This window comes from Adiantum capillus-veneris, chromosome 28, assembly GCF_014529385.1.
Source record: "Adiantum capillus-veneris isolate H3 chromosome 28, ASM1452938v2, whole genome shotgun sequence".
Taxonomy (NCBI): domain Eukaryota; kingdom Viridiplantae; phylum Streptophyta; class Polypodiopsida; order Polypodiales; family Pteridaceae; genus Adiantum; species Adiantum capillus-veneris.
The window spans coordinates 126,390,220-126,413,850 of record NC_140958.1 but is presented as its reverse complement, the minus strand read 5'-3'; the positions used below and the strand labels follow the sequence as shown (position 1 = coordinate 126,413,850).

At 47.4% G+C, this 23,631-nt stretch overlaps 1 pseudogene across 1 annotated transcript in view; it reads right to left on the bottom strand.

The window, feature by feature from the left end:
• Window positions 1–563: 563 nt before the first annotated feature.
• The window catches only part of LOC147421265 (phosphoenolpyruvate carboxylase, housekeeping isozyme-like), a 66,119-nt pseudogene continuing 43,051 nt past the window's right edge, over window positions 564–23,631 (bottom strand). The window contains exons 2-6 of the transcript XR_015186993.1: window positions 14,997–15,397; window positions 7,655–7,739; window positions 5,223–5,445; window positions 5,036–5,139; window positions 564–1,078 (exon numbers count right to left, since the gene is read on the bottom strand). The product of XR_015186993.1 is annotated as a phosphoenolpyruvate carboxylase, housekeeping isozyme-like (transcript). The remainder of the gene's footprint in view (window positions 1,079–5,035; window positions 5,140–5,222; window positions 5,446–7,654; window positions 7,740–14,996; window positions 15,398–23,631) is intronic.

Below are 23,631 nucleotides of genomic sequence, written 5' to 3'. Positions count from 1 at the left end.
TTTTGATTAATGATGTAATGTCATCTCCTTTCGAAACACCGTAAGACATCATTTCCTTGTGGAGACTCCGCTCTATTACCAAGGATGTTCACTTTCACAAACGAGTGTACTCGTGTCATGGTCAACCATTTGATGATCAGCTCCATATGGTACTTAGTGTCCATACATAATATGATAAAACTTGGAAGAATTCCTATGGAGTAAACATGCAATCTATGCCGCTAGGCTATAAAACTTATGTAGAGATATACATTTGATTGTATACATGATTGAAAAACAGTAGTACATTTTAGGTGTCGAGTTGAAAATTATTCAACAACTCAAGCAGCAGCACCACCAAATAGGGCTAAACAAGTAGATGTAGTATTCTACCTTTTTTGACCTATTTGGTTTAAAATGATGAAACTCTTTGAAGTGGAGGTAATATCACATAGCCCATAATTGATACATTCCGTATCCTATGCATCATTCACTCTCTTAGCCCTCTACCGTTGAGTGGCGACAAAGCCAATGGCAGCTATGCTTCATGTGAAAAGACAATTTTAAGAATTGCTTGAGCAACATTGACAAATCATAGCGATTTCTAGAATGTGGATTTTTTAATTAAATACATTAGAATGAGATTGCAACTATAATCAATGTCTACAGACCATTCCAAAGACCCTCGAGCTGTTCAAAATCTTGAAAACAGTCTTCCAACAACAACTTTTGACTGTGAATTTTATTCAAGCCAATTTCCCTTCCCTAAGAATGAAGGACAGCAGACAAAAGCCAAGCTCTTTTCCACTTTTCAACCTTTTTACCCAGTATTCTGCATGCCAGCAGCAATGCCCTTCATTGTGAGGATCAAAGTATCCTCAAGGCCAGGTGAATGCTCTGTTGATGGGTTCAAATTGACAAGATCAGAGGTTGATGTTCCACCGCGACTTAATGTGGGTGCATGGCCTGGTGTGTCAGTCCTCATTCGCTTCAAAGTATGTACTTGCTGCACATTCAATACAGTCAAATACGGCTCTCGAAGCTTCAAGCGCTGCCTCAGTGTCGGGTTTCCATCAAGAATATCCTTGTGATTGGCCACCTGCATTTCAAAACCAGACGTCATTAGCACATGAGGGCTGTACTGGTTCGGCAAAGCAAAATATCAAGGCTGGCCAACTGAAGGCTCCACCTTGACCACAGGCAGTGACCAGCTGCTTGGCTGGAGCGCTGACTACAAGAACGCTCATTGGAAGATTGTTACTTGAGGTGAATATACCACAGGTAAACATAAACAAGGATTGTATCAGTTTACCGTCAATAGAAGATTCTTAGTCTCCTCATACTTTGCTCGGAGGGCCGTGTCGTCTTTTGTGAACTGTTTTAAAGTGAATCTCTGTTGTGTTGAGGTAGAATCTTGACTTGGGGTGTCCAAGTTTGTTACAACTACAACTTTGCTTGCCAAAGAGAGCGGTGCCGAACTCCAATGTAGCAACTTCCTCCTAATGGACAGGAGGGGAGCAGTCTGCTGCTTAGGGGACAAGTCCAAGCCAACCTGACAACCCAAGTAGGGAACTGCAATCCCTGGGGGAATCCATCTGAAACCCTCACCTGGCGACCAATCAAGTATAGGAGCACTGCCAAGCCAGAAAGCAACTGTCTTCCTCCAGTTGATCAGTGCGGTTGATACACAACAGAACACCTCAAGAGCCTGCTCACACCTGTGCAGATTGGCCTCTTGGCCCTCCCAAGTACAAGGCTGAGTCATCGGCAAACTCAACGTCAAGAAGATCATCTGCCCTAATAGGGAGCTCAAGACCACACAAGCCAACCTGCTGAGAAGTCAAAAATCTGCTCATTGCCTCAGCATAGAATAGAAAGAGGAAGGGGACAAGAGGGCAACCCTGTCTGACCGAACTCGTGAGCAAGAAGCGCTCCCCTCTTCCCCTTGCCAAGAGCACCTGACTATGCGCACGCCTGTAGAGAGCTGACACACCTTTGATCCAAGCATCTCTGAAACCCGTCCTGTGTAGAGTGCCCTCCAAGAAGTCCCAGTCAACTTTGTCATAAGGCCAGCTCAAAATCGAGAAGTATCACCAAATCCTCTCATCGGAGACGCACGAAGGCAGACGCCTCCCAAAGAGTGAAGATGTTGTCAAGGATGCTACGCTTCTTGACAAAACCTTTCTGTGTCCCATGTATAATGCTCTCTAGTAGTGGCTGGATCCTCAAACTCAAAGCCTTTGCTAGAATTTTGTAGGTCTTGACAGCTACGCTCCTTGACAAAACCTTTCTGTGTCCCATGTATAATGCTCTCTAGTAGTGGCTGGATCCTCAAACTCAGAGCCTTTGCTAGAATTTTGTAGGATGAGTTGAGGATGGTAATGGGTCGCCGCTGTCGAATCTCATCCAAGGAGCCTCCCTCCTTGGGAATCAGGTGGATCAAGCCCTCACTCATGCTGTCAGGCATCCCGCCAATGTGTAAAACGTACTGGAATGTGCTGCAAAGATCTGAACCAAGCGAGTCCTAGTACTCCAAGAAAAAGCTGGGAGTCAAACCATCCTCCTCAGGACAACTACTACGAGGGAGTGCTCTAAGGACCTCATGAAGCTCCTCTATCTGGAGGGGAACCTCAAGTCTCTGTCGCATCTCCTCGGTAACAAGGCAAGGCATCTGTGCCCAAACCTGCTCTTTGCATGCATCCTGGCGCTCTGACTGAGGCTCAACTGACAACAGATCGCGGTAGAAGTCAGTAGCAACTGCACGCATATCCTCAGGCTCTGAAGCAATTGATCCGTCAAGTCTCCTCAACTAACTAACACTGGTGTGCGCATGGCGTGGCCCCACTGTCTCACAAAACTCCCCAGTAACTCTGTCACCCACCTGGGTACATTGAGATGCCTGTCGATGGAAGGCAAACTCATGGCGCCGCTCCTCAATGCTAATCAACTCCTGCATAGCCTGCTCCTTCTGCACCTCCAACCATGGACTGTCTGGATGTTGCTCCTGCATCCTCTGTAAGGAAACAATGCCCCGTGGAAGACGCTTCTTCTCCTCCCTGGCTGCAGCCAAGCAAGCTGCAGACTCCTAAAGGAAGAAGCGACTAAGCTCTACCAATCTAGAGGCCACTCTACCAGTAGGGGTGTCCTGCGTGTCCAGACTCTCTGTCCAAAGTGCCTCCACTCGCTCTCTAAGCTCTCGATCCAGCAAGATCCTGTCAAGGATGAGTAGCATTGCACCTCCCCCTCCTCTGTCTGTCTGTCACCGTGAGAATCACTACGTGTGGTCGAAAAAAGTAGTCCCTGCCAGGATGCAAATAGATCCCCCCCACGTCACAAATGTGGTCACTGGCGTAGAAGCGATCTATCCTTGATAGATTCACTCCTCCCACTCTATGGTCAGAGCGAGAGAAAGACAGGTTATCTGGGGGTCTCACAAAACTTGAGTGCTGCCAAACATCGGAAACCGTTATACTCATACATAGCCGCTCCCAAGCTGCCAACTCAGCCCCATACACTGTAGCATGGCCACCTCCAATCCTGTCAGAGGGGTCCTCCAACATGTTGAAGTTCCCCCCAGCACACCACTGCTCTACATGCGGCAAAGACTCAGCAACATGAGACCCAAACTCTGCTTGTGCACATGCCACATTGGGCGCATATATGTTCAAGAAACCCATGAGGCAACCTTGAACCTGCATAGTAATCCATTGAGCTTTGCCTGGCACAATGATACCTCTGGCCACAATGGCCTGCTGCCAAGAATCCGCAATAGTCATACATACCCCTCCCTCGATACCTCCAGCTCCAAATGCAGCTGACCAAAACGTCTCATAGCGACCACGCAAAATCTGACCACATCGTCTAATGCGGCTCTCACATAGATGATGCTCCTATAGCATAAGAATATCAATCTCACCACCCACAAGGCATCGCTGAAGCTCCTGACGCAACCGACCCCTTTGATGCTGAAATTGGGGCCCTCCTAATCCCTGCCCATTCCATGAGACGATCCTCATGGAATTAGTGAGAAAAAACAAATGCTGCAGGAACAGCCAACCTCGCTATCTTTGAGGCCTATTTGGATGGGGAATATACGCATCGGAGCGACCTCTAGACAAGCGCGTCTGAAGTGACTGTCCCACCCAAAGGCCCGGGCCGAGCGTGCAGCCCGCAGGGCTACATCCTCTGTCCAAGAATCCTCAAGTACAAATACATAGCAAGGGGGGCTCTGAGTGTCAGTAAACAAACGCGCCACAAGGTGCCTGCAACCTGCTGCATCCGGTGGCGTCACACTGAACTTGGCTAAAGGCCAAAGTGTTTGTACCAGATCTGTCCCCTGTGTGGTGTGAGAACTCAGTGGCCTGGACCTGGAGCCAGTCAAGACTTGTGTGCAAGGTCCACTCTGTAGGATCGCTGCCGCACAACGAAAAGGAGAAACCTACCGCTGTATCCAGAGCCTCAGTGCCTCGAGCTGCTAGAAAGAGGACGTGGACTCGAAAGCAAGCCTCCTCCAGGTCAGGAGAAGGATCACCTAGGAAGCGTGTGAAGTTGTAATCAAAGAAGCCCCATCATCTGCAAATGTCAAAGCTAGTCAGACCCCGAGGGACTGCTGCAAAAGGAGAGGTCTGAACCAGAAGTGGCGGCCTCAGATGGAGTCGTCTCTTCCGAGCCATGCGACTCATAGCAAAAGCACTACCAAGAGATCGCATCGCTGCAGATGTGTGTCCAGTCCCCTGCGTCTGAGGAGGAGTGTGGGATGAGTCGGGGGATGAGACTGAAGGCCCCACTGGGGAGAGAGGAGCGGGAGGTGGAGGTGAAGGTGAAGGAGGGGGAGGCGGTGGAGTTATTTCATGATTGTTTACATGAATCTGTGACAATTGTTTTGCAGTTTGCCAACAACCATCAACAAACAATCATGGTATGCGCAATCCCCATTTGGTTTGCAAGGATGATGCACATGGATGCATGTGTGCGTGCATGTGCATATGGGCTTCTGGATCATGCATATCAGTGCAAAAATCATGCATAACCTGTCTTTGTCAGCTGCAATACAGACCTCAAACATTAAATCTTCAATCTCCGAAAGGTACAAGTTTGCTGCCATCAACCTTGCTAGCAAACACACGTCATACGTTACTTCTGGGGTGACCCTTGGATTACCTATGAAAGACGACTGTCAAAGTAAGGATTGATCAAAGCCCTGTTGTCGTTTTACACACAATTTTTTTACAAGGATGCCATACCATCGCGGTCACCTCCCATCCAGGAGGAAAACTGGATTAAGGGAACACTATAGGGTAGAATCTCATCGATCTTAATCATCTTCAAAGCTGTGTCCACACGACGTAGAAATTTTGGCAGCCCTTTCCAGATCGCTTCATGGATATAGCTCATCCCAGCTCGCATTTCATCTTGGGGAGCAGGTGCATACCTTCTTATCTCATCCGTACGGAATGCAGCATGAATCTGCAGTAAATAAGGCACAATGACAAGCTTTAGAGGTAGATTTATTACAAATTTTAACTACAAGCAAGAAGGAAAGGCATGATCTTCTATTGATAACAACTGACGCATGGAAAGGATGGCAAGGACGGGAAGTGTTTTGTGCAATCTCTGTTGTCCAATTGTGCAGAGCCATCAGGTTCATGAGCCTACATGGCTGAGCTCTACCGTGAAATAAAAGGAATCAAACTGTAAAGGGAGGGTACAATAAAAGGAGGACATGTTCCTCATGCAATAGAACTCGTGTTTGGGGGAGATGGAAGTCATCCCATGAGCTATCACCTAGGATTCTGTAGTATGATTATCTATCTCCTCCCTACTAAAGAAGCAAGTAGGCCACGTCTAATCTCTTGCAATGATCCTAAATTTGCCTCATTACAGTGCAGTATCCTAGGTTGTCTCAGGCGCTGTATCTGGGTGGCTCTATCCACCAGTGTGCCTTGTATGGCAGCCCTGGGAGTATCTTGCATGTCTACCTAGGAGGTGAACAAAATTTTCATTTGTACCCTTGATGCATGGGTGTGCTATCTCTAAAGGGTGTATCAATGAGTGTTAATCTCTAGCAAGTAAGATTCAAGACTCTCAGGTCTACATAATCCATGACTCTGGAAAGTGGTCCAAACACCTTCCGGAGTAAGCAATGGAAACCTCCTCTCACCTCATAATAAGCAGGCTCCTCAATCTCTGGTCCCAGTCGAGAAACCCGGCATATATGCTGCTCTCGAGGCACTCCACTGTATCTGCCAACCTCTTGTCTCCAACTAGTGCCATAATCGCATGAGGTACAGAGCCTTTGCTCCAGATCATCCTAGATATCATAGTGACCACAGTGGCCTCTCCATGGATCTCCATCCATCGACCTTGTCTGCTGCAATGATCCATGCTAGGGCCCATATATGAATGCCAAAAAGACATAGTAGATGTGATTAAATTATCAAATGACCACAGCTTTGTGCGAGGCTTTTGTGAAACTCCACCTATGACCACATCCTATCCAATCCCCCTAGCCTATCCCCTCTGTCAGTCTGACATTTGCACTCTCTCCGAAAGAGAACAAAGAGCATCCCAAAATATGTATAAGTGTCAGCGTACTGCACCATGTCTTGACCATATAAAAGCTACGGTCCTCCATTGGAAAGTCATGTTAAACACCATAACCCTGGTCTTACCAAGGTTGACCGAAAAATCACTATCCTGTGTGTATGAGTAGAAGGCCTCAAGATGTCTCTTCATGCCCTCCAAAAAATCAACTATCAGCATAATATCATCTGCATACAAAAAAGGAGGGATACATATGCTGCTAAACTGTGCTCCTCTATCAATATAATCACTATCTCATTATTAGCTAAGCCAAAGAGAGTAGGTGATAAGAGGATTTGCTTGTTTCACACCTATAGTGGCTCGAACTGGTGTAAATAAACCATTGAAGTTCTCTCTCCTGATCACCCTCCTATACAGTATAGTAACCCCGCAAAGACTGTCTCACACATCCTCTGTAGTAGCCTTGCCCTGTTTAAAGCTTCATAATAATCCATGAAGCAGTAATATATCCATCTCTCTGAAAATTTTCCCTCGTCAATTATCAATGTCCCAATAAGAATGTGATCCAAAGTGAAGATCCTCTCTTGAAGCCAGTCGGTCCCGATCTGCATCCCCTGAACCCATATTTTTATCTCATGCTCTAGAATAGAGGCATATAACTTGGCCAGTGTATGGCCTATCATGATGGTACAGTAATTGGTGGGTAGGGTACAATCCCTGGATTATGTATCCGCACAAACTGTAGCACTACAAATCATTGAACATAGTAAAGTGCTTTTGGCAGGTGGGCGGGGACTGCGGTTTGCATTGTGTAGATGTGTTGGACGAGGCCACCTTTTCTATCCTTTTACTTCGTCAATGCATTGAGTGGCACGGCACAAGAGATTGGCTTGAGAGGGTTGCACATGCCTCTTCAAGACAAGGATCCCTTGGATGCTGAATTTGCAGATGACATAGGGCTGTATTTGCACAATGCAAGGCCAATTTGTAGAGAGGTGAGCAGGCCCTTGAGACCTTTTATGTGGCTTTGGGTGTGTCCTACCGAGTGATGAGCCTTGGAGTAATGTCTTACTTCTAGATAAGGAGGCTTTAGCATAGACAAACAACTCAATGAACAGCAGACAATTTATACCTCTCTTTGAAGAGCTTCACTAATTTCATATTTCTCATCTCAAGTGTTGTCCTTTTGATGCAGCTGTGTTAAGAAATTCCGAATGCTGTAATGAGCCCACCATGTGCTGCATTAGTAAGCAATAAAGAAAAAATACTTCTAAGATGTTTAGTGAAGTATATTAACTCTTTCTGCTCTTTCATCTTTCACGTGCTAAACATAGAGCACAGGGAACAAAAAGGCCTTAGTTCTTTCTCCTGTTTTGAGGACTTCAGAGTTGGGCCACGGCCCATTGGTGTAGAAGTGGATCACGCCCTTTTGACTATGACCATCTCCTTCCAGTTTAGTGCAGCACACGTGCCACGGGTAGGAGCACCTACTCGATATACTTTTACATCGGAGACTGACTAAGTGTACATAGATGGGATCTACAGACGTCTATGCACACACGAGCCGGCGCGACCTTTAGAGGAGCTCACTCATATTTTGACAAAGACACTGCAGGATGCAGCAGCAGAGGCATACCCACACACTGGGCTTGGGCAGAAATGACGTTCTAAGAGCATACCCCAGAACAGTTGGTATGATGACGAGTGCAGAAAGGCGAGAGCCCCAACTTCAGAGGGAGGTACTTATGGGAGTCATTACTTATAGGCAGTCCCGGATTGCCGAGTGCTTCTCGGCGCTTGGTGCGTCGGAAGAAGCGGGCATCTCTGGATCGACTAGAGCAGGATTTACACCAGTTATTTTTGAGCCAGGACTCGGGCGAGGCATGGCGACTCTTTCATGGGCACTCCCCCCCTCCAGCCATCACTTCTACCAAGGTTTGGAGTCAGTATGCATCATCCTTGTACACAGTCTCGGGGCAGCCACCTCTTGCAAAGCCATGCCCACTCACATGTGGTTTCTTTAATGCCGAGATGGTAAAGAAGGCCATTGATAGGATGAGGACCAGAGCATATGATCATGATGGAGAGCACTTTATACATGCCAGAGACTTGCTTGCAGAGCTTCTAGCAGTGATGTTCAACCGCCCATGTGTGAGGGCCTACCTGATGCTTGGAGTTTGTCTAATATCGTACCTACCTTCAAGTGAGGGGACCCTAGGGAGCCTGGGAACTACCGCATTATCATGATTGGACACACATTGGCAAGGTTGTACGCATCCATCCTTGAGTAGCAGTTGAGTAGATGGACAGAGAGAGAGGGGGTACGGGCAGCAGGACAGGCAGGTTTTAGGAGAGGTCTCTACTCTTGACACTCACAGCCATTATTGAGGAGGGGAGATCACATGGGAGACGGCTCTATTGTAGCTTTGTGGATTTCCACGAAGCCTTAGATACAGTGCCCAGAGCTAGACCGATGAGAAGACAGCAGGTACACACAGAGTTGATTTGGGGGATCGTGGCTCTATACAGGTCAATAGTAGGGCATGTACGGGGATTTCTAATTTGGTTCACTCCACTATCGGGGTGAAGCAGGGTTGCACGCTATCTCCTACACTATTTGGTATGTATGTGGATGAGGTTTCTGACTACATTGAGAGGGATGGTGCTAGAGGAGCACAGTTGGCACGGACATGGATCCCACTATTGTTATATGCTGATGATGTCGTGTTGATTTGTGACTCTCCAGAGGGGATGCAACGTCACTTAGATGCTTTGTACACGTTTGCTCATGATGGTGGGTTGTCTAGACTCTATTAACCTTGGGAAAACCAAGGTTATGGTGTGACACCACACCACAGTGGGTCAGGAGGTCAACACCCACATTTACATATGGCCAGGAGACGGTGGAGTATACAGATGCATACACATATCTTGGGGTATACTTCAGTGGACCGGTGTTTTCATTGAGGAGAGCAACAGAGACTAGACTGACAAGAGCTTATGCAGCCTTGGGAGGATTGGAGAGGATGTGTGCGCAAGTTCAGTCTCAGGAACCTCAAACAAATCTCTGGCTTTTTGACACTCTAGTGGCTTCAGCTATGCTTTATGGAGTTCAAATATGGGGACCCTCAATGGACCACCATGGCAGATCTGGTAGCACTGATGGATGGAGATGTATGGAGAGGTCTTTAGTCTCTATGATTTCTCGGATGATTCAGGCTAAGGCCTCATTGCCACATGAGATTATTCGAGCCGAGCTAGCTGCGCCCCCCCCCCCCCCCCCCCCCCCCCCCCCCCCCCCCCCCCCCGTGGGTGGTCGAGGCACTTACTAGATCAGTATCCCTAATGCACAGTTTATGGGCCCAGAGACAGATGTGCTCGGCTGGCCCTAAAGTCATCCCGATAGCTAGCGCTGCAGGGTGATACAACATGCTAGTATGGGTAGATGACATCATGGTTTCACTTACATGGTTTCAGCATGGATAGATTGCCTCCGTTCCGGTACTCCTTGGATGCACCCTCCCTAGCTCTCACATCAACAGAGATCACTAGACTCATACGTTAGGATCTGATTCAGCTATGGGGTACGAAGATGGCTTTCTATAGAGAGCATCTTCTCCAACTCACGGAGGACGGCTTTGTGACTAGGCCCGGATACATGGATACACACTTATCTCATGGGATATGGTGTGCTATTGGCCAAATATGCACATCCTCGCATCACATTCAGATTGAGACTGGTAGATTTCAAAGTGTACTAGCAGAGTCTAGGATATGTCACTTACGTCGTATAGAGCCAAAGACAGAGCTACACTACACATGTCATTGCACGGTGCTGGGTGTACTATGAGATACAAGGACGCTTCCATTGTCTGTTCAAAGAGGGTTTTGGACCACTTTCTAGAGTCATGAGATACGAGGACCAGAGATGTCTCGGATTGTTTTTACTCGAGCTGCACAAATATAGAGAGATCTTGCTTAGGACATTAGGAGAGTCTCAAATGCAGATTAAAGATTTCTTTACACCAGAGGAGCAATCGTCACAGCAGATTTCAAATGTGGACGAAGAGGTAAAAGAACTCACGGCTTTGATGGGGATTCATGAGCCGATGCACTCGAGCTTGGAGAGTGGGCAACAAGAAAAATGGGAGCAAGGGGGAAACCTCGAAAGAAAGAGCACTCATCCTTCGTTTTCCCTCCATGGAAGCGAAGAAGGACTTTTTGAAGAAGAGACCAACTCTTAAGAAAACGGGCATCTTCCTCGGGGATGACCTTACCCTCTCACAGATAGCTCATATGCAAGAGGTAATGCCAGAGATTAGAGCGGCAAGGGAAAAAGGTAAGATTGCTTTTTACCGAGATGGAAGAGTGGTGATATTGGAGCCACGCTCCACATGACGGTGTGAGACCTATGGGACCACACTCAAAGTTGCTACCTAGAATTGTAATGGATCTATGCGTCTAGATGTGGGTGCTTTTGAGGAAAGTTTTAGTGGGAGAGATATCATCTTCTGCTCTGAGACACATCAGGCCCCTGGGCAGTCTATGCCTCACATTAGTGGGTACAGATGGGAGACCGCATGTAGACAGGAGACACAATCAGAGCACAGAGGGTAGGGCTCAGGTGGAGTGGCAGTGTTATTTAGGGAGGAGTTGCAGCCATTGATACACATAGCTCGCAGGGATGAGCAAGCTAGGTACATGTGGGTGAGATTGAGAGCAGAGACAGGCAGATATCTTTACATTGCTATTTGCTACTTTCCCCCGAGTACGTCAGTGTATGCACCACCCAGAGGACAGTCCCCCTTTTCTATTTTGGATGATGACATCTGGGAGTTCTCTAGAGATGGTGACATCATCATTCTAGGGGATTTCGGGGATGCAACGTCACTTGGATGCTTTGCATAGCTTTGCCCATGAAAGTGGTTTGTCTGTCAACCTTGGTAAAACCAAGGTCATGGTATTTAATACGACCCCACAGTGGATCAGGAGGTTAGCACCCACATTCACATACGGCCAGGAGACGGTGGAGTAAACAAATGCTTACACCTACCTTGGAGTGGTTTTTAGTGGACCAGCATTTACATTGAGAAGAGCAACAGAGACTAGATTGACTGGAGCCCATGCAACATTGGGTAGATTGGAGAGGATGTGTTCACATGTTCAGTTTCAGGAGCCTCGAACGAAGCTCTGGCTCTTTGACACCCTGGTGGCTTCTGCATTGCTCTATGGAGCTGAGATTTGGGGACCTTCATTGGACCATCATGGGAGGACAAGTCGCACTGATGGATGGGGGGACATGGAGAAGCCACTAGTCTCTATGATCTCACGGCTCATTAGAGCCAAGGCTTCAGTACCGTGTGCCATTATACGAGCAGAGCTAGCTGGCCCCCCACTAGTTGTTGAGGCGCTCACCATATCCGTCTCCTTCATACACCGCATCTGGGAACTTCCCAGAAACAGATATGCTCGCCTTGCACTTGAGTCCTCTCGACAGTTAGCCATGCAGGGAGATACAGCATGTTGGTATGGGGAGATGACATCATGGTTTCAAGCGCATGGGTTCAGCATAGACAGACTGCCACCCTTCCAGTACTCACTGGATGCACCCTCTCTGACTCTCACACAGTCCGAGATTACCAGGCTCATCCGCCAGGACCTGACTCAGCTAGACATCAGGAGGACATGGATACAGCCAGCACAGTAGCTGGGCACGAAGATGGCTTTCTACAGAGAGCATCTTCTCCAGCTTACGGAGGACGGTTTTGTGACGAGACCTAGATACATGGACACCCACTTGTCTCATGGGATACAATGTGCTATTGGCCAGATACGCACATCTTCACACCAGCTGCGGATCGAGACTGGGAGATACAGCAGAGTACCAACAGAGGCCAGGACATGTCTCTTATGTGACCTGGAGCCTGAGACAGAGTTGCACTACACATGCCACTGCCCCGTCTACTACGAGATACGCGGCCACTTCCACTGCTTGTTCAGAGAGGGCTTCGGACCACTCTCTAGAGTCATGCGGTACGAGGATCAGAGATGCTTGGGTCTATTTTTTCTCGAGTTGCGCAGACACAGAGAGAGCTTGATGAGAGGAGAGGTCAACCAGTCTCAGAGGCGGATCACAGACTTCTTTAGAGCAGACACTGGACACCCAGAGGAGCTACTACCACAAGAGAGCTCGTTGCCTCACACTGGAGGCACACTGATCGACCGAGCCACCGAGCTAGGGAGATCGAGTCGCCCACGATTGCGGAGGACTACACAGCATCGACGGAGGTTGCATCAGAGGATTCGGATCACTTTGGCCCAGCATGCACGACGCCCGGTCAAGCTATTGACCATGGAGGAGATTGATGAGATCCGCCAGTGACCGATGCTGGATCTTTTGTGATCTGTGATTTAGCTATTCCACCTAGCTGGATCTTTTGTGATCTGTGATTTAGCTATCCCACCTATCTGCTTAGATCACACCTAGCTGTTTCAGATTCCATAGCATTTGATTCTGTCATTTTATTTTGTCATTTTTGTTACTCTGACTTTGTATCAGATCCACCACATTGTAACTTTCTGGTCTCATAGGTCATTATGGCCTTCTGAAGACGTTAATATAACATTTCATTTCATTTCTCTCTCTCTTTTTGAGGAGCACAATTGGCAAGGACATGGATTTCATTACTATTGTATGCAGGAGATACTGTGTTGATCTCAGATTCGCCCAAGGGGATGCAACAACACTTGGATGCATTGCACACATTTGCCAGTGATAGCGGCTTGTCGGTGAACCTTGGCAAGACCAAAGTTATCGTGTTCAACACCACAGCACAGTGGGTCAGGCGATCTGCACCGACCTTCACATATGGTCGGCAGACGGTTGAGTATACAGACGCATACACTTACCTAGAAGTAGTCTTTAGTGGTCCAATGTTCTCCTTGAGGAGAGCAACACAGACCGGACTAACGAGAGAAAATGTAGCTATGGGGAGGATAGAGAGGATGTGTTCGCATATTCAGTTTCAAGAACCTCGAACAAACCTCTGGCTATTTGACACATTGGTTACTTCAACTATGCTTTATGGGGTGTAGATATGGGGACCATTAGTAGACCATCATAGCTGAGCGGGCAATACCAATAGATGGAGACGCATGGAGAGGCCTCTAGTCTCTATGATTTCCCGAGGAGGACATGGACAGAGCCGACACGAGAGCTTGGCATGAAGATGGCTTTCTATAAAGAGCATTTTCTCCAGCTCACAGAGGATGGATATATGTTCAAACCTGCCTATATGGACACTCATCTAGCCCATGGGATACGATGTGCTATTGGTCAGATGCGCACATCATCGCACCAGCTAGAGATTGAGATTGAGAGATAAGGAGAGTACCAGCAGAGGTCAGGATTTACCAGTTGTGTCATATAGAGCTAGAGGTAGAGTTACATCACATATGTCATTGTCCAGTGTACTATGAGATACGAGGCCGCTTTCACTGTCTATTCAGACAGGGCTTTGGACCACTGGCTAGAGTCATGAGATATCAGGATCAAGATGCCTGGGGTTGTTTTTGCTAGAGTTGCGCAGACACAGGGAGAGTCACTTGAGGAGATTAGACCGTGGGAGACATTCATAGAGGGAATCACTGACTTCTTTAGAGCAAAGACTCAGCAGTCAGATGAGCAAGCTCCACAGTAGGCTTCAAAGTCCACCTATACCAAAAATATATTGGCTGACAAAGCCATTGAGCTTGGGAGAGCTAGACGCCCACGTATTGTACCAGTTTGGTCTCATAGATCATTTTGGCCTTTTGAAGACGTTTAATATAACATTTCGTTTCATTTCATCTCTCTCTCTCTCTCTCTCTCTCTCTCTCTCTCTCTCTCTCTCTCTCTCTCTCTCTCTCTGCTCAATGGCCTGTCACCCAACGGAAGTACAAAAGCGAGATAACAAAGTATAGGCTTTGTACACGTCAAGGTGGTCTGTATGATGAGTGTAAAATGAGCCATTGGGGAGGTGCATAGTGCCATGTGATGTGGGCATTATGCCGATTGAAAAGAACTAATGATCTCGCCCATGTGTGAAGAAAGGCACATCCACACTGCTCCGCTGCCCTGGAGGAGCCGGCTGAAGTATCCCACACACTACAAAGAGTATCCAAATGGCTGTCAAAACACTCGATGTAGCAGAGGACTATGCGCCCAGAATGTGAGCACATCAAGCCTTCCACATGATCCAAAGCGTGATGCTCCACATCGTAGTGAAAACTATCTCTCATCGATAGAAGTTCAATTGGTGAACTCCATTTGGTATCATCTGTAGATTGCCCGGTCTATATCCTAAGGAAGTAAGCATGAAGACTCGATCTGTCGGCAAGCCCTGAAAAAAGGGGTGTGAATTTATCAACGACACTTTGCAGGAACACACGAGTTATCATCAAAACGAATTTCAAAGGCAATAAAGTGTGTTTACCGGCCATGCTTCTGAAGTAAAGATCTTCGTACGGATTGCGTTGGATGAGCAGTGAGAACAAGGTCAACGGTTTGATTCTTCAAAGCTTCAAAGATTTCTGTTGGTGTTTTTTGCAGGTCACTGACCAGCCTTCTGAAAGTTTCTTCCAAATCTGACTCTGTAATCGCAGAGTTTTCATCCCCAAATTCTCTCTTCTTCAACTTAACCCTCCTCCTAAAAGCAATTTGAACCTCCTCAGCAAGGTTTGTCAAATTCAGCATGTGAGAGAAAGCGCTCGCCACCACAATTGCTTCACCAGGATCCAACCTTTCCAACACACTTCCCAATTTGTCAAGCTTTTCATTAACAACATGAGCAGATGCATTTTCACATTCACTGGCTATCTCATGGCAAAACTGGACCTAATATGTAACAATGCACCAAACAGACGGTCAGTCATCTGAAAACATTCCTGCAAACAAGCTATACTCAAAAGTAGAAGTTTGTAGAGAAAAATGACTCTCTCTCTCTCTCTCTCTCTCTCTCTCTCTCTCTCTCTCTCTCTCTCTCTCGCAGCCCCTTGCTGTCCAAGCGTAGAGAGAGAATGGAGGGAAAGAAACAAGCGTAGAGAGAGAAGCAGAAAAGCATAGAGAGAGAAAGAGAGAAAATTTGATTTTTCAAGCATAGAGAGAGAGAGAGAGGTGAGAAGCGTAGAGAGAGAAAAAAAATAAAAAATCCCTCTCCCTCTCCTGTGGCGGCCTTCCGACCATGAGGAAGCAGAATAGCAAAGATGACCTTGTGCGCGTATGTCGCACGTGTCAATGCAAGGAACTTGCCGATACACTGTGTGCGAGCCACAAATGGCTCCAAGCACACAACAAGCCTAAACTAGTAAGCTCAAAGATGGCGTTGGTGTGTCACTCACCGCTCTATGCTTCCTGTCGTGGAGGATTCCTCGCCGCGAAGAAGAGAGAGACGCCGCTACGCCGCGCTCAACTGCCTCGCCGCCGTCGTGCCGCCGCAATGCTCGATCGACGATCGCACACTCTCTCTCTCTCTCTCTCTCTCTCTCTCTCTCTCTCTCTCTCTCTCTCGCATACACACACACACAAGGAGATGAAGAAGAAGGAGATGGAGATGGAGCAAGAGCACTCTTCAATTGCACAAATGAGAGAATGAGTGAATTTTAGGTTTAGTTGACTTTTATATGAGCTCGCCCGCCCCATTCACACTTGGGCGTCCATGCTTAGCCAACTAATCCCTTGAATGTTCCAGTTAGAGTGCGCCTTTCATCGACGATCACTCTTACCCTTTTCCTATTGGACCGACAAGCCCGGTACCTGACTCTACCAAGTAAATAATACAACGTCCGTCGTAGGTGATAGGGTGTCCGTGAGCCGTGAGGGTTAACATGAAGGGGATCGGGGAGCACCACAGACGGAGAGTGAGAGAGAGAGAAGGAGACAGACACGATGTGGGTGGGGAGACTCCAAAGAGTGAGCAGCCCCCTATACACTTATGCTATGTATAAGGTATACAAGTCAGTGGGCGCCCAAACTCTGGGCGGCCGGGCAAGGCACAGACGCCTATACCCCAACAACCTCCCACTTAAAGGCGACTGTGCCTTTAAGCAAGGGAACCTAGTCTAAAGACTACAAAAGGTGAGAGAAAACCGCTCTCAACCGATGCCCACTGGCTGGCTGTGATCGTGTGTATCCGGCTGTCCTGCTCCCGTGTAAGTCCATACACCACCAGACGTACCGCACACGTACTGCAAGTATGTACGCAATACCTGCATATCTCCCTCGTGCACTATGCCATCATCAGTCAACAAACGACTGACAATCCCAACTACATATGCTCCCACTGCAGCTGCGATATCCGGTCTCAAGATCAGCATCTCATACATGAGACCACCGAATGCCGATGCAATGCTAGCGGGCCCTGCTAGCTCTACGGAGCATGCATCAACATATATGTCCCTGGCAATAGGCATCTCTGACTGACAAGGCGTGTCAGCCACATGCATCTCCTGACTGTCCGCAAAAGACGCATCAACCTGTCGTGCAACCTCAGAGCAAACCAGCTGCTCTAGGTGTCTGCTGGAAGACATATCCTGCACAACTATATCCCCATGCTCACTGTTGAGCATAGAAAGGAATGACTGCATAATCGCTGACATCTCAGCCTCCTCTGCAATCATCCACTGCAAACATGACCACTCAATCTGCTGTGACTCACTAGAGCTCTCATGCTCTAACTCCGTATGCATAGACTCTTGCACAACGTCCTCCTGTCGTGACTCACTAGAGCAAGACCGCTCTACCTGTCTATCCTGCATAGAAGTATCTCGCACAACTGACTCTCTGCTTTGCTCAGTCACTAGCAAAGCATGCATGTCTGACTCTGTCACCTCTCTGTGTGACTGCTCAAGTCGTGCCCCAACTGTGTGCACAACGAGCTCACTACTCTGCACTCTATGCAAAGCATCCTGCAACCCACAAGCAAAAGAGACTCGCCTGCTCTCTCGCTCTCTACCTGAATGCATGATCACAGAGACAACACCGTCTCTCCCATGATCCATATGCAATGGGTAACCTGTACCACTCCCGGCACCTCTTGCAATCACTAGCGAACCCAAATGCATCACAAAATCTCGCTCTCGTAGCGAAATCTGACATCCACAATCTCTAAGCTGACCAATCGAGATCAAACTCACTGTCAAATCTGGTACATAGCGCACATGTCGTAACAAGTAAGATGCACCACTCGGTAATGACAGTCTCACATCTCCTGCACTTGCTATCGCATGCACCGATCCATCGGTCAAACGTACACTGCCAAGCATCCCGCTAGAATAGCTACAAAACCATGCACGATGCGGCGTGACATGAAACATAGCATCTGCGTCTAGCAACCACTGCGAAGGGAGTGCACTATCCACATGTATAGCATCTCGTGCATAGCTCGAGGTAAAAGTGACATCCCCGTCACTAGTATACTCCGACACTACATGTGCCTCAACTGTCAAAGCAACTGAGTCCATGGCATCACTACATACATCTCTGAGACTGCCATGTCTCCTACGATGTCGCATACGACGAAAACAGCGCTGTCTAACGTGTCCAGAATGACCACAATACCAACATGTTACCTGTCGGCGTGCTCGTGAATGTACATGTCTCACACGAGTCCGTGATGACTCAGATCTATCATACATATCATGTAATCTGCGCCAAAGTGCTCTCGAAGTAGTCTCATACATAACAAAAGCATATACAGATTCCGCAAGGTGCAAAGAGAGCGTAGATAGTGCCATCTCCTCTAGCTCCTGCCACTGATCGTCAGACATGTTTGAAGGTCTACCTACATCACCACTCAATGGTCGATGCAACCCTCGCTGTGTCAATGCGTCAAGCATACACTCTCTCCATGCCGCAAAGTCTGACCCATCAAACATGCGCATCTGTGAGAGGTCACAATCTGATCGATCACCTGTCTCTGCCATGAGCACAATGTAGCAAACTAGAAAGAAAAACCACCTCACCAACAACACCTGGAAACTGTCTACCAATATGGCCAGAAACACAATGTAAAACCTGTGAGACACACTCCAAAATAGAGCTCCCGCAATTTCAATACAAGCCTCACATGCTCTAGTATCACACTGCAATCTGTGAGCTAATCACCAAGCCCACACTGTGCGGTATCGATGCATACATACGCACAAGTCTCCCACCTGCAGAGAACACCGCACGCAAATGCTGAGTGCAACCCGCAATCTCTACCTAGATCGCATAAATGATACGCATAAAACTCCTGGGAAAATTTCGCCAGAGTTTCGTCAGTAAAACGGCCACAAAACTAGTAACCAAATTGACTGCACGCTCAAAACCATGAGCAACCAAAGCGCATCAAACCGCACTCCAAATGCATGCACCAATCTCCACACTTTGCATACATCATTGCAAACACCTGCAAATCTAGTACACAAATATCTGCTCTACCTGTGATTGCCAAAAAACATGCTCGAGGCATACATTGCCGAGCTCAAAATGCAATCACATTAGTCTCCCTGAGCATCAAACCACATAAGGCATACATCGTATCCTCCCACCTGTGAGGAAACTTGCAGCAAATATCACTCTCACATCTGAGAGCAAACCATGTGTGGAATCCTCGACACACAATAAACAACTGCTGCTGCAGAAAATTCAGCGTTCAGAATTTTAAAATTCTGATATGAAGAGCGCGTCCGGAGCGTGCCAAAACCCCAAGGTAGACTCCTGGATCATATGTATCCGAGTCCGGGTGTGAAAGCTATGCCAAAAACAGTGTTTTTGGGACCCGAGAGTGCACAAATAAACTTGCTGCTGTACCTGCTGTAATTCAAAGCATAATTTCAACAAATAGACATCACCATCGCGTCCGGAGCGTGCCAAAACCCTGACCTAGACTCCTGGATCATGTAGATCTGACTCTGTATGACGGAGCTACGCAAAAAACTGCGTTTTAGAGCCCGAAAATGGCAAAAACGAGCTGCACACAGTCTTGAACCTGCTCCTGCTCCACTCTGCGTGATGCAATGTCCTCTCAATGCAAGCTCCAACACAAGAGCTCTGCCACAACAGCATCCAAGCACTCGAATGTCAAGCTCTCCTCCGCCGAGCACTTCTCTAACGAGCTCCACTAAGCTCAAAAGCTCCTCTCACCAAGGAAGCTGCAACCGCCTCCTCGACCAAGCTTGACCACACCAAGCTCCTAAGCTCCAAAGACAATGCTCCTCAAGCTAAAATCGCTCTCCGTGAAACTCCACGACCGAACTCCACCGTCGAGAGCGAGCGAGCTATCGCCTCGAAGCTCTCAAAGCCGTCGTGCTCTCCACGGTCACCATAGCTCTGATACCAATTGAAGGGGATCGGGGAGCACCACAGACGGAGAGTGAGAGAGAGAGAAGGAGACAGACACGATGTGGGTGGGGAGACTCCAAAGAGTGAGCAGCCCCCTATACACTTATGCTATGTATAAGGTATACAAGTCAGTGGGCGCCCAAACTCTGGGCGGCCGGGCAAGGCACAGACGCCTATACCCCAACATGTAAGTTGTAGGTCATGAGGGCAACAACTTCCCGGGAGATCACCCATCCCAATACTGTTCCCGCGCATATGCGCTTAACTGTGACGTTCCACAAATTGGTCTAGCCATCCAGACCCCAAAACCTTAAGGTGTTAGGGACCTCCGGTCTAACCAATTTATGCAAGCCTCATAGATAGACACCACTTTGTCACCACAAGTTGGGCTTACCCCAACAATCGCCCCCTTAAGCCAAACTTGGGACTTTCCCGTCCCCTTGAGTACCAACGTGTTCCGCCTTTTTCTAGGCTCAGAGGTTGAGAGCTTCAACGTGGCCGGGAGCTAGCTCAGAGGTTGAAGTCAACATCAACATGTCCTGTTCCACGGACTCAGAGGTTGGACTTTGAACCATGGCTCTGATACCAGTTGTAGGTCATGAGGGCAACAACTTCCCGGGAGGTCACCCATCCCAGTACTGTTCCCGCGCATATGCGCTTAACTGTGACGTTCCAAAAATTGGTATAGCCATCCAGACCCCAAAACCTTAAGGTGTTAGGGACCTCCGGTCTAACCAATTTATGCAAGCCTCATAGATAGACACCACTTTGTCACCACAAGTTGGGCTTACCTCAACATAACATGCCCCCCTTCCTGATGTAGATTCCGTCCTCGGAAGCTATTGAGTTGAGTATGGCTAAGGGTCTATGGACTTGGTGAGGTTGTTGTTGCGTAGGGAACACGGTGTCTGTAATCTGGATCTTCCTAGGTGTTGGTTCTAGATGCCTTTGGGTATCTTCTACCAAACTCTTTAATTGCTTGACTCGCTCAATCTCCTCTGTAGGGTTTGGGTAAGTTCCTATCTTCTTCTTGGATCCTGGCTCATGAAGATCTTCCTTGTTGGTTTCTATCTTAGTGGTCGTTTTGGTCTCCATGGTTTGTCCTGAATCAGAATCCTTTTCAGCGTCGTTCATATATACGGGTCGTCACCAGTCCCTATGTTGGTCTTTGAATTGGGGTCTGACTTCACTGCTCTTTGCAATCTCTTCCTTCGTGTTTTCTTCTTTTTCTGAGATTGGGCAATTGATGCCGTCTCTCTTTCCTCAAGAATATAATTTTGTTTTTGGAGCATCGATCGTGTGAGTACGTTTACTGGTACCACACGTGTACTTTGTGATGGCTCCTCGGCAACTTCAATCAAGTTTAATGGCGTGATCTTCGGTGCATTTTGATTATTTGGACATTGGGCAATCAAATGATCTATGCTACATCGATTACACATGAGTATTGGCATTGTAGACATGCTCGCTTGATTGATTTGCATTAGTGTGGCATTCTTTTGTAGCCTGATAGGACACTCGGCTACACGATGTGGGCCTCCACACTCATAGCATTGAAGAGGTGGTCTCTTAGCAGTGTAATTGATATTTTGGCCTCTTGCCGCAAGAGGAGCTACTTGATATACAGGTTTGACTTATCCCCAATAGTCCTCCATGTAGTATTGTGGACTTTCTTCAAGCACATCCATCTGCAATATTAGGATCTATATCTTTCTCACAGCCTTCCAAACAAGCAATAGATGACTCACAATCCACTTGATTCACTGAAGTGATTCTCGGATGTGGTGGTTACGGTCCTAGCACTGGAGGTGGTAAGGGTGTTGTTTGAACAACATTTTGGGCCCTAGGGACCATGTGTTGTGCTGTTTGTTCAAGTGGTGGGGCCAGCATCAATGCAGGCACTCGAGGTGTGTCTGTCCATGCTAAGGTTGGTCTATTGGCCATCACGCGCTTAAATACTATGCAATCCTTAGCTTGATGACCATACCTTCCACAAGCATTGCAATTCCCATTGAATTTTACTCTAAAAGTAGGGCATTCACTGGTACTATGCGGTCCATAGCATACTGAGCACCATTGTTGCTCCCTTCTTGGATACATATGATTGTTTTGTGGAGCACGATTGTCTCTAAAACTCTTTTGAATAGCCTTGGTGAGATCTGCTAAAGTCATCTCAGATATCTTTGGCTCCTTAGCGATAGGCTTTAGGGTCATTGGCTGATGCCCTGAGGCTTGCGAGCTAATAGATTTAGGCTCAACAGACACTCTTTCTCCTTGAATCATTAAATTATCCTCCAATTGGATCGCATTGGTGGTGACTGCTTCCCAAGTGGTGATACCTCTAATGACTAGGCCATTGTAGATATTCTCATGTCGTAATCCCCAAATGAATCTATCGAGCAATGGTTTATTATTGAAGCGCTCATTTGGATTACAACGAGAATTCAAATGCTTCAAGCGACTAATAAAGTCTCTCACTGACTCTCCTTCCTCTCGTTGGGCTTCTTCGAGCTGAGAGGCTATACCCCAAAGTACTCCCTCTCGTATGTATTCTTTCAAGAACAGTCTCCTAAGAGTAGGGTAAATCGTTTTTTCTTCCACCCTTAGGATTCTATACCAATCCCCAGCCTTTCCACTTAAGGTTAAACTTAAAGTATTGCTCTTATGCAGGTCATTGTATTCTCCTAGAGAATCGCATATTTGTTCAAACACTTCGATATGCTTTCTCACATCCCCATCTCCACTAAATTTTTGTGTGAGCTTGGCTATTTGTACTGCCTTACTTCTAGGCTCTCTATCAGGCGTGTTACACATATTCTCAGCAATAGATAATAGCTTGAGCAAATGTTGCCAAGTCACCTAAGTGAGCAAGCACCGTGGGTGAAGGCGCTCCAGAGACTACATGTGGAGTAGGTATTGGCATTGGGCTTGGCGTATAGGAAGCCCTTGGGTTCCACGTGGGGTACGATGTTGTGCCATGTGGTGGTTCATAGTTCATATAGGTGGCCCTAGGTATAGCAGACGTCGGATGTGACATGCTAATGCTAGCCGGTATAGTCCCATGGAAATAGAAGCTTGGGTGTTGTGGTTGTGGAGCATAGGTAGTTGAAACAATGTGAGGAGTAGGGACTACATGAGTACGAGGACCCATGGGTGTATACGATTGGTACACACTTGTAGGTACCGTTGCAAGCATTGAGCTACCATGTAGCGGTGCTTTACTAACAAATGAGGTCCATGGCGTGTTTCGGGGCATGCCCATCATTGGGGTAGGCATGGTAGTCGTGGTGTCATCAAGAAAAAGATGAGCTAGACTTGGAAAGGTAAAGCTATCACTTGTGGGCTAAGATTGCACTGAGACCCCTGGCGAAACAACGTATGGAGGATCCATCAGACTTACCGAGGGAGTCTCCATTTGCGATAAGGTCGGTTGTTTAGCCTTTTCTGTATCCAAGAATCTCATGAGACCCGTTGAAGGCATGTTGATCCCCTTGTTCTGTCTCTCTAACTCAATGACCCTATGGATGACCTCACAAACTCTTTGTTGTTGATCCTCCGCACTAGTAGCACCCATTGTGGATTGTAGAACATCTAACCAACCCACTTGATAGGTGTGACCTGTGTATAGGTCAGTCAGAGTTTCTGTTTGTAGTTCGTACTCCCAGTTCTCATTTAAGAACACTCTATCTAGGATTGAGGTGCTAGGGTTGGCCCTTAGAGGTTGCTAAATCAGGAGCACTCGATTG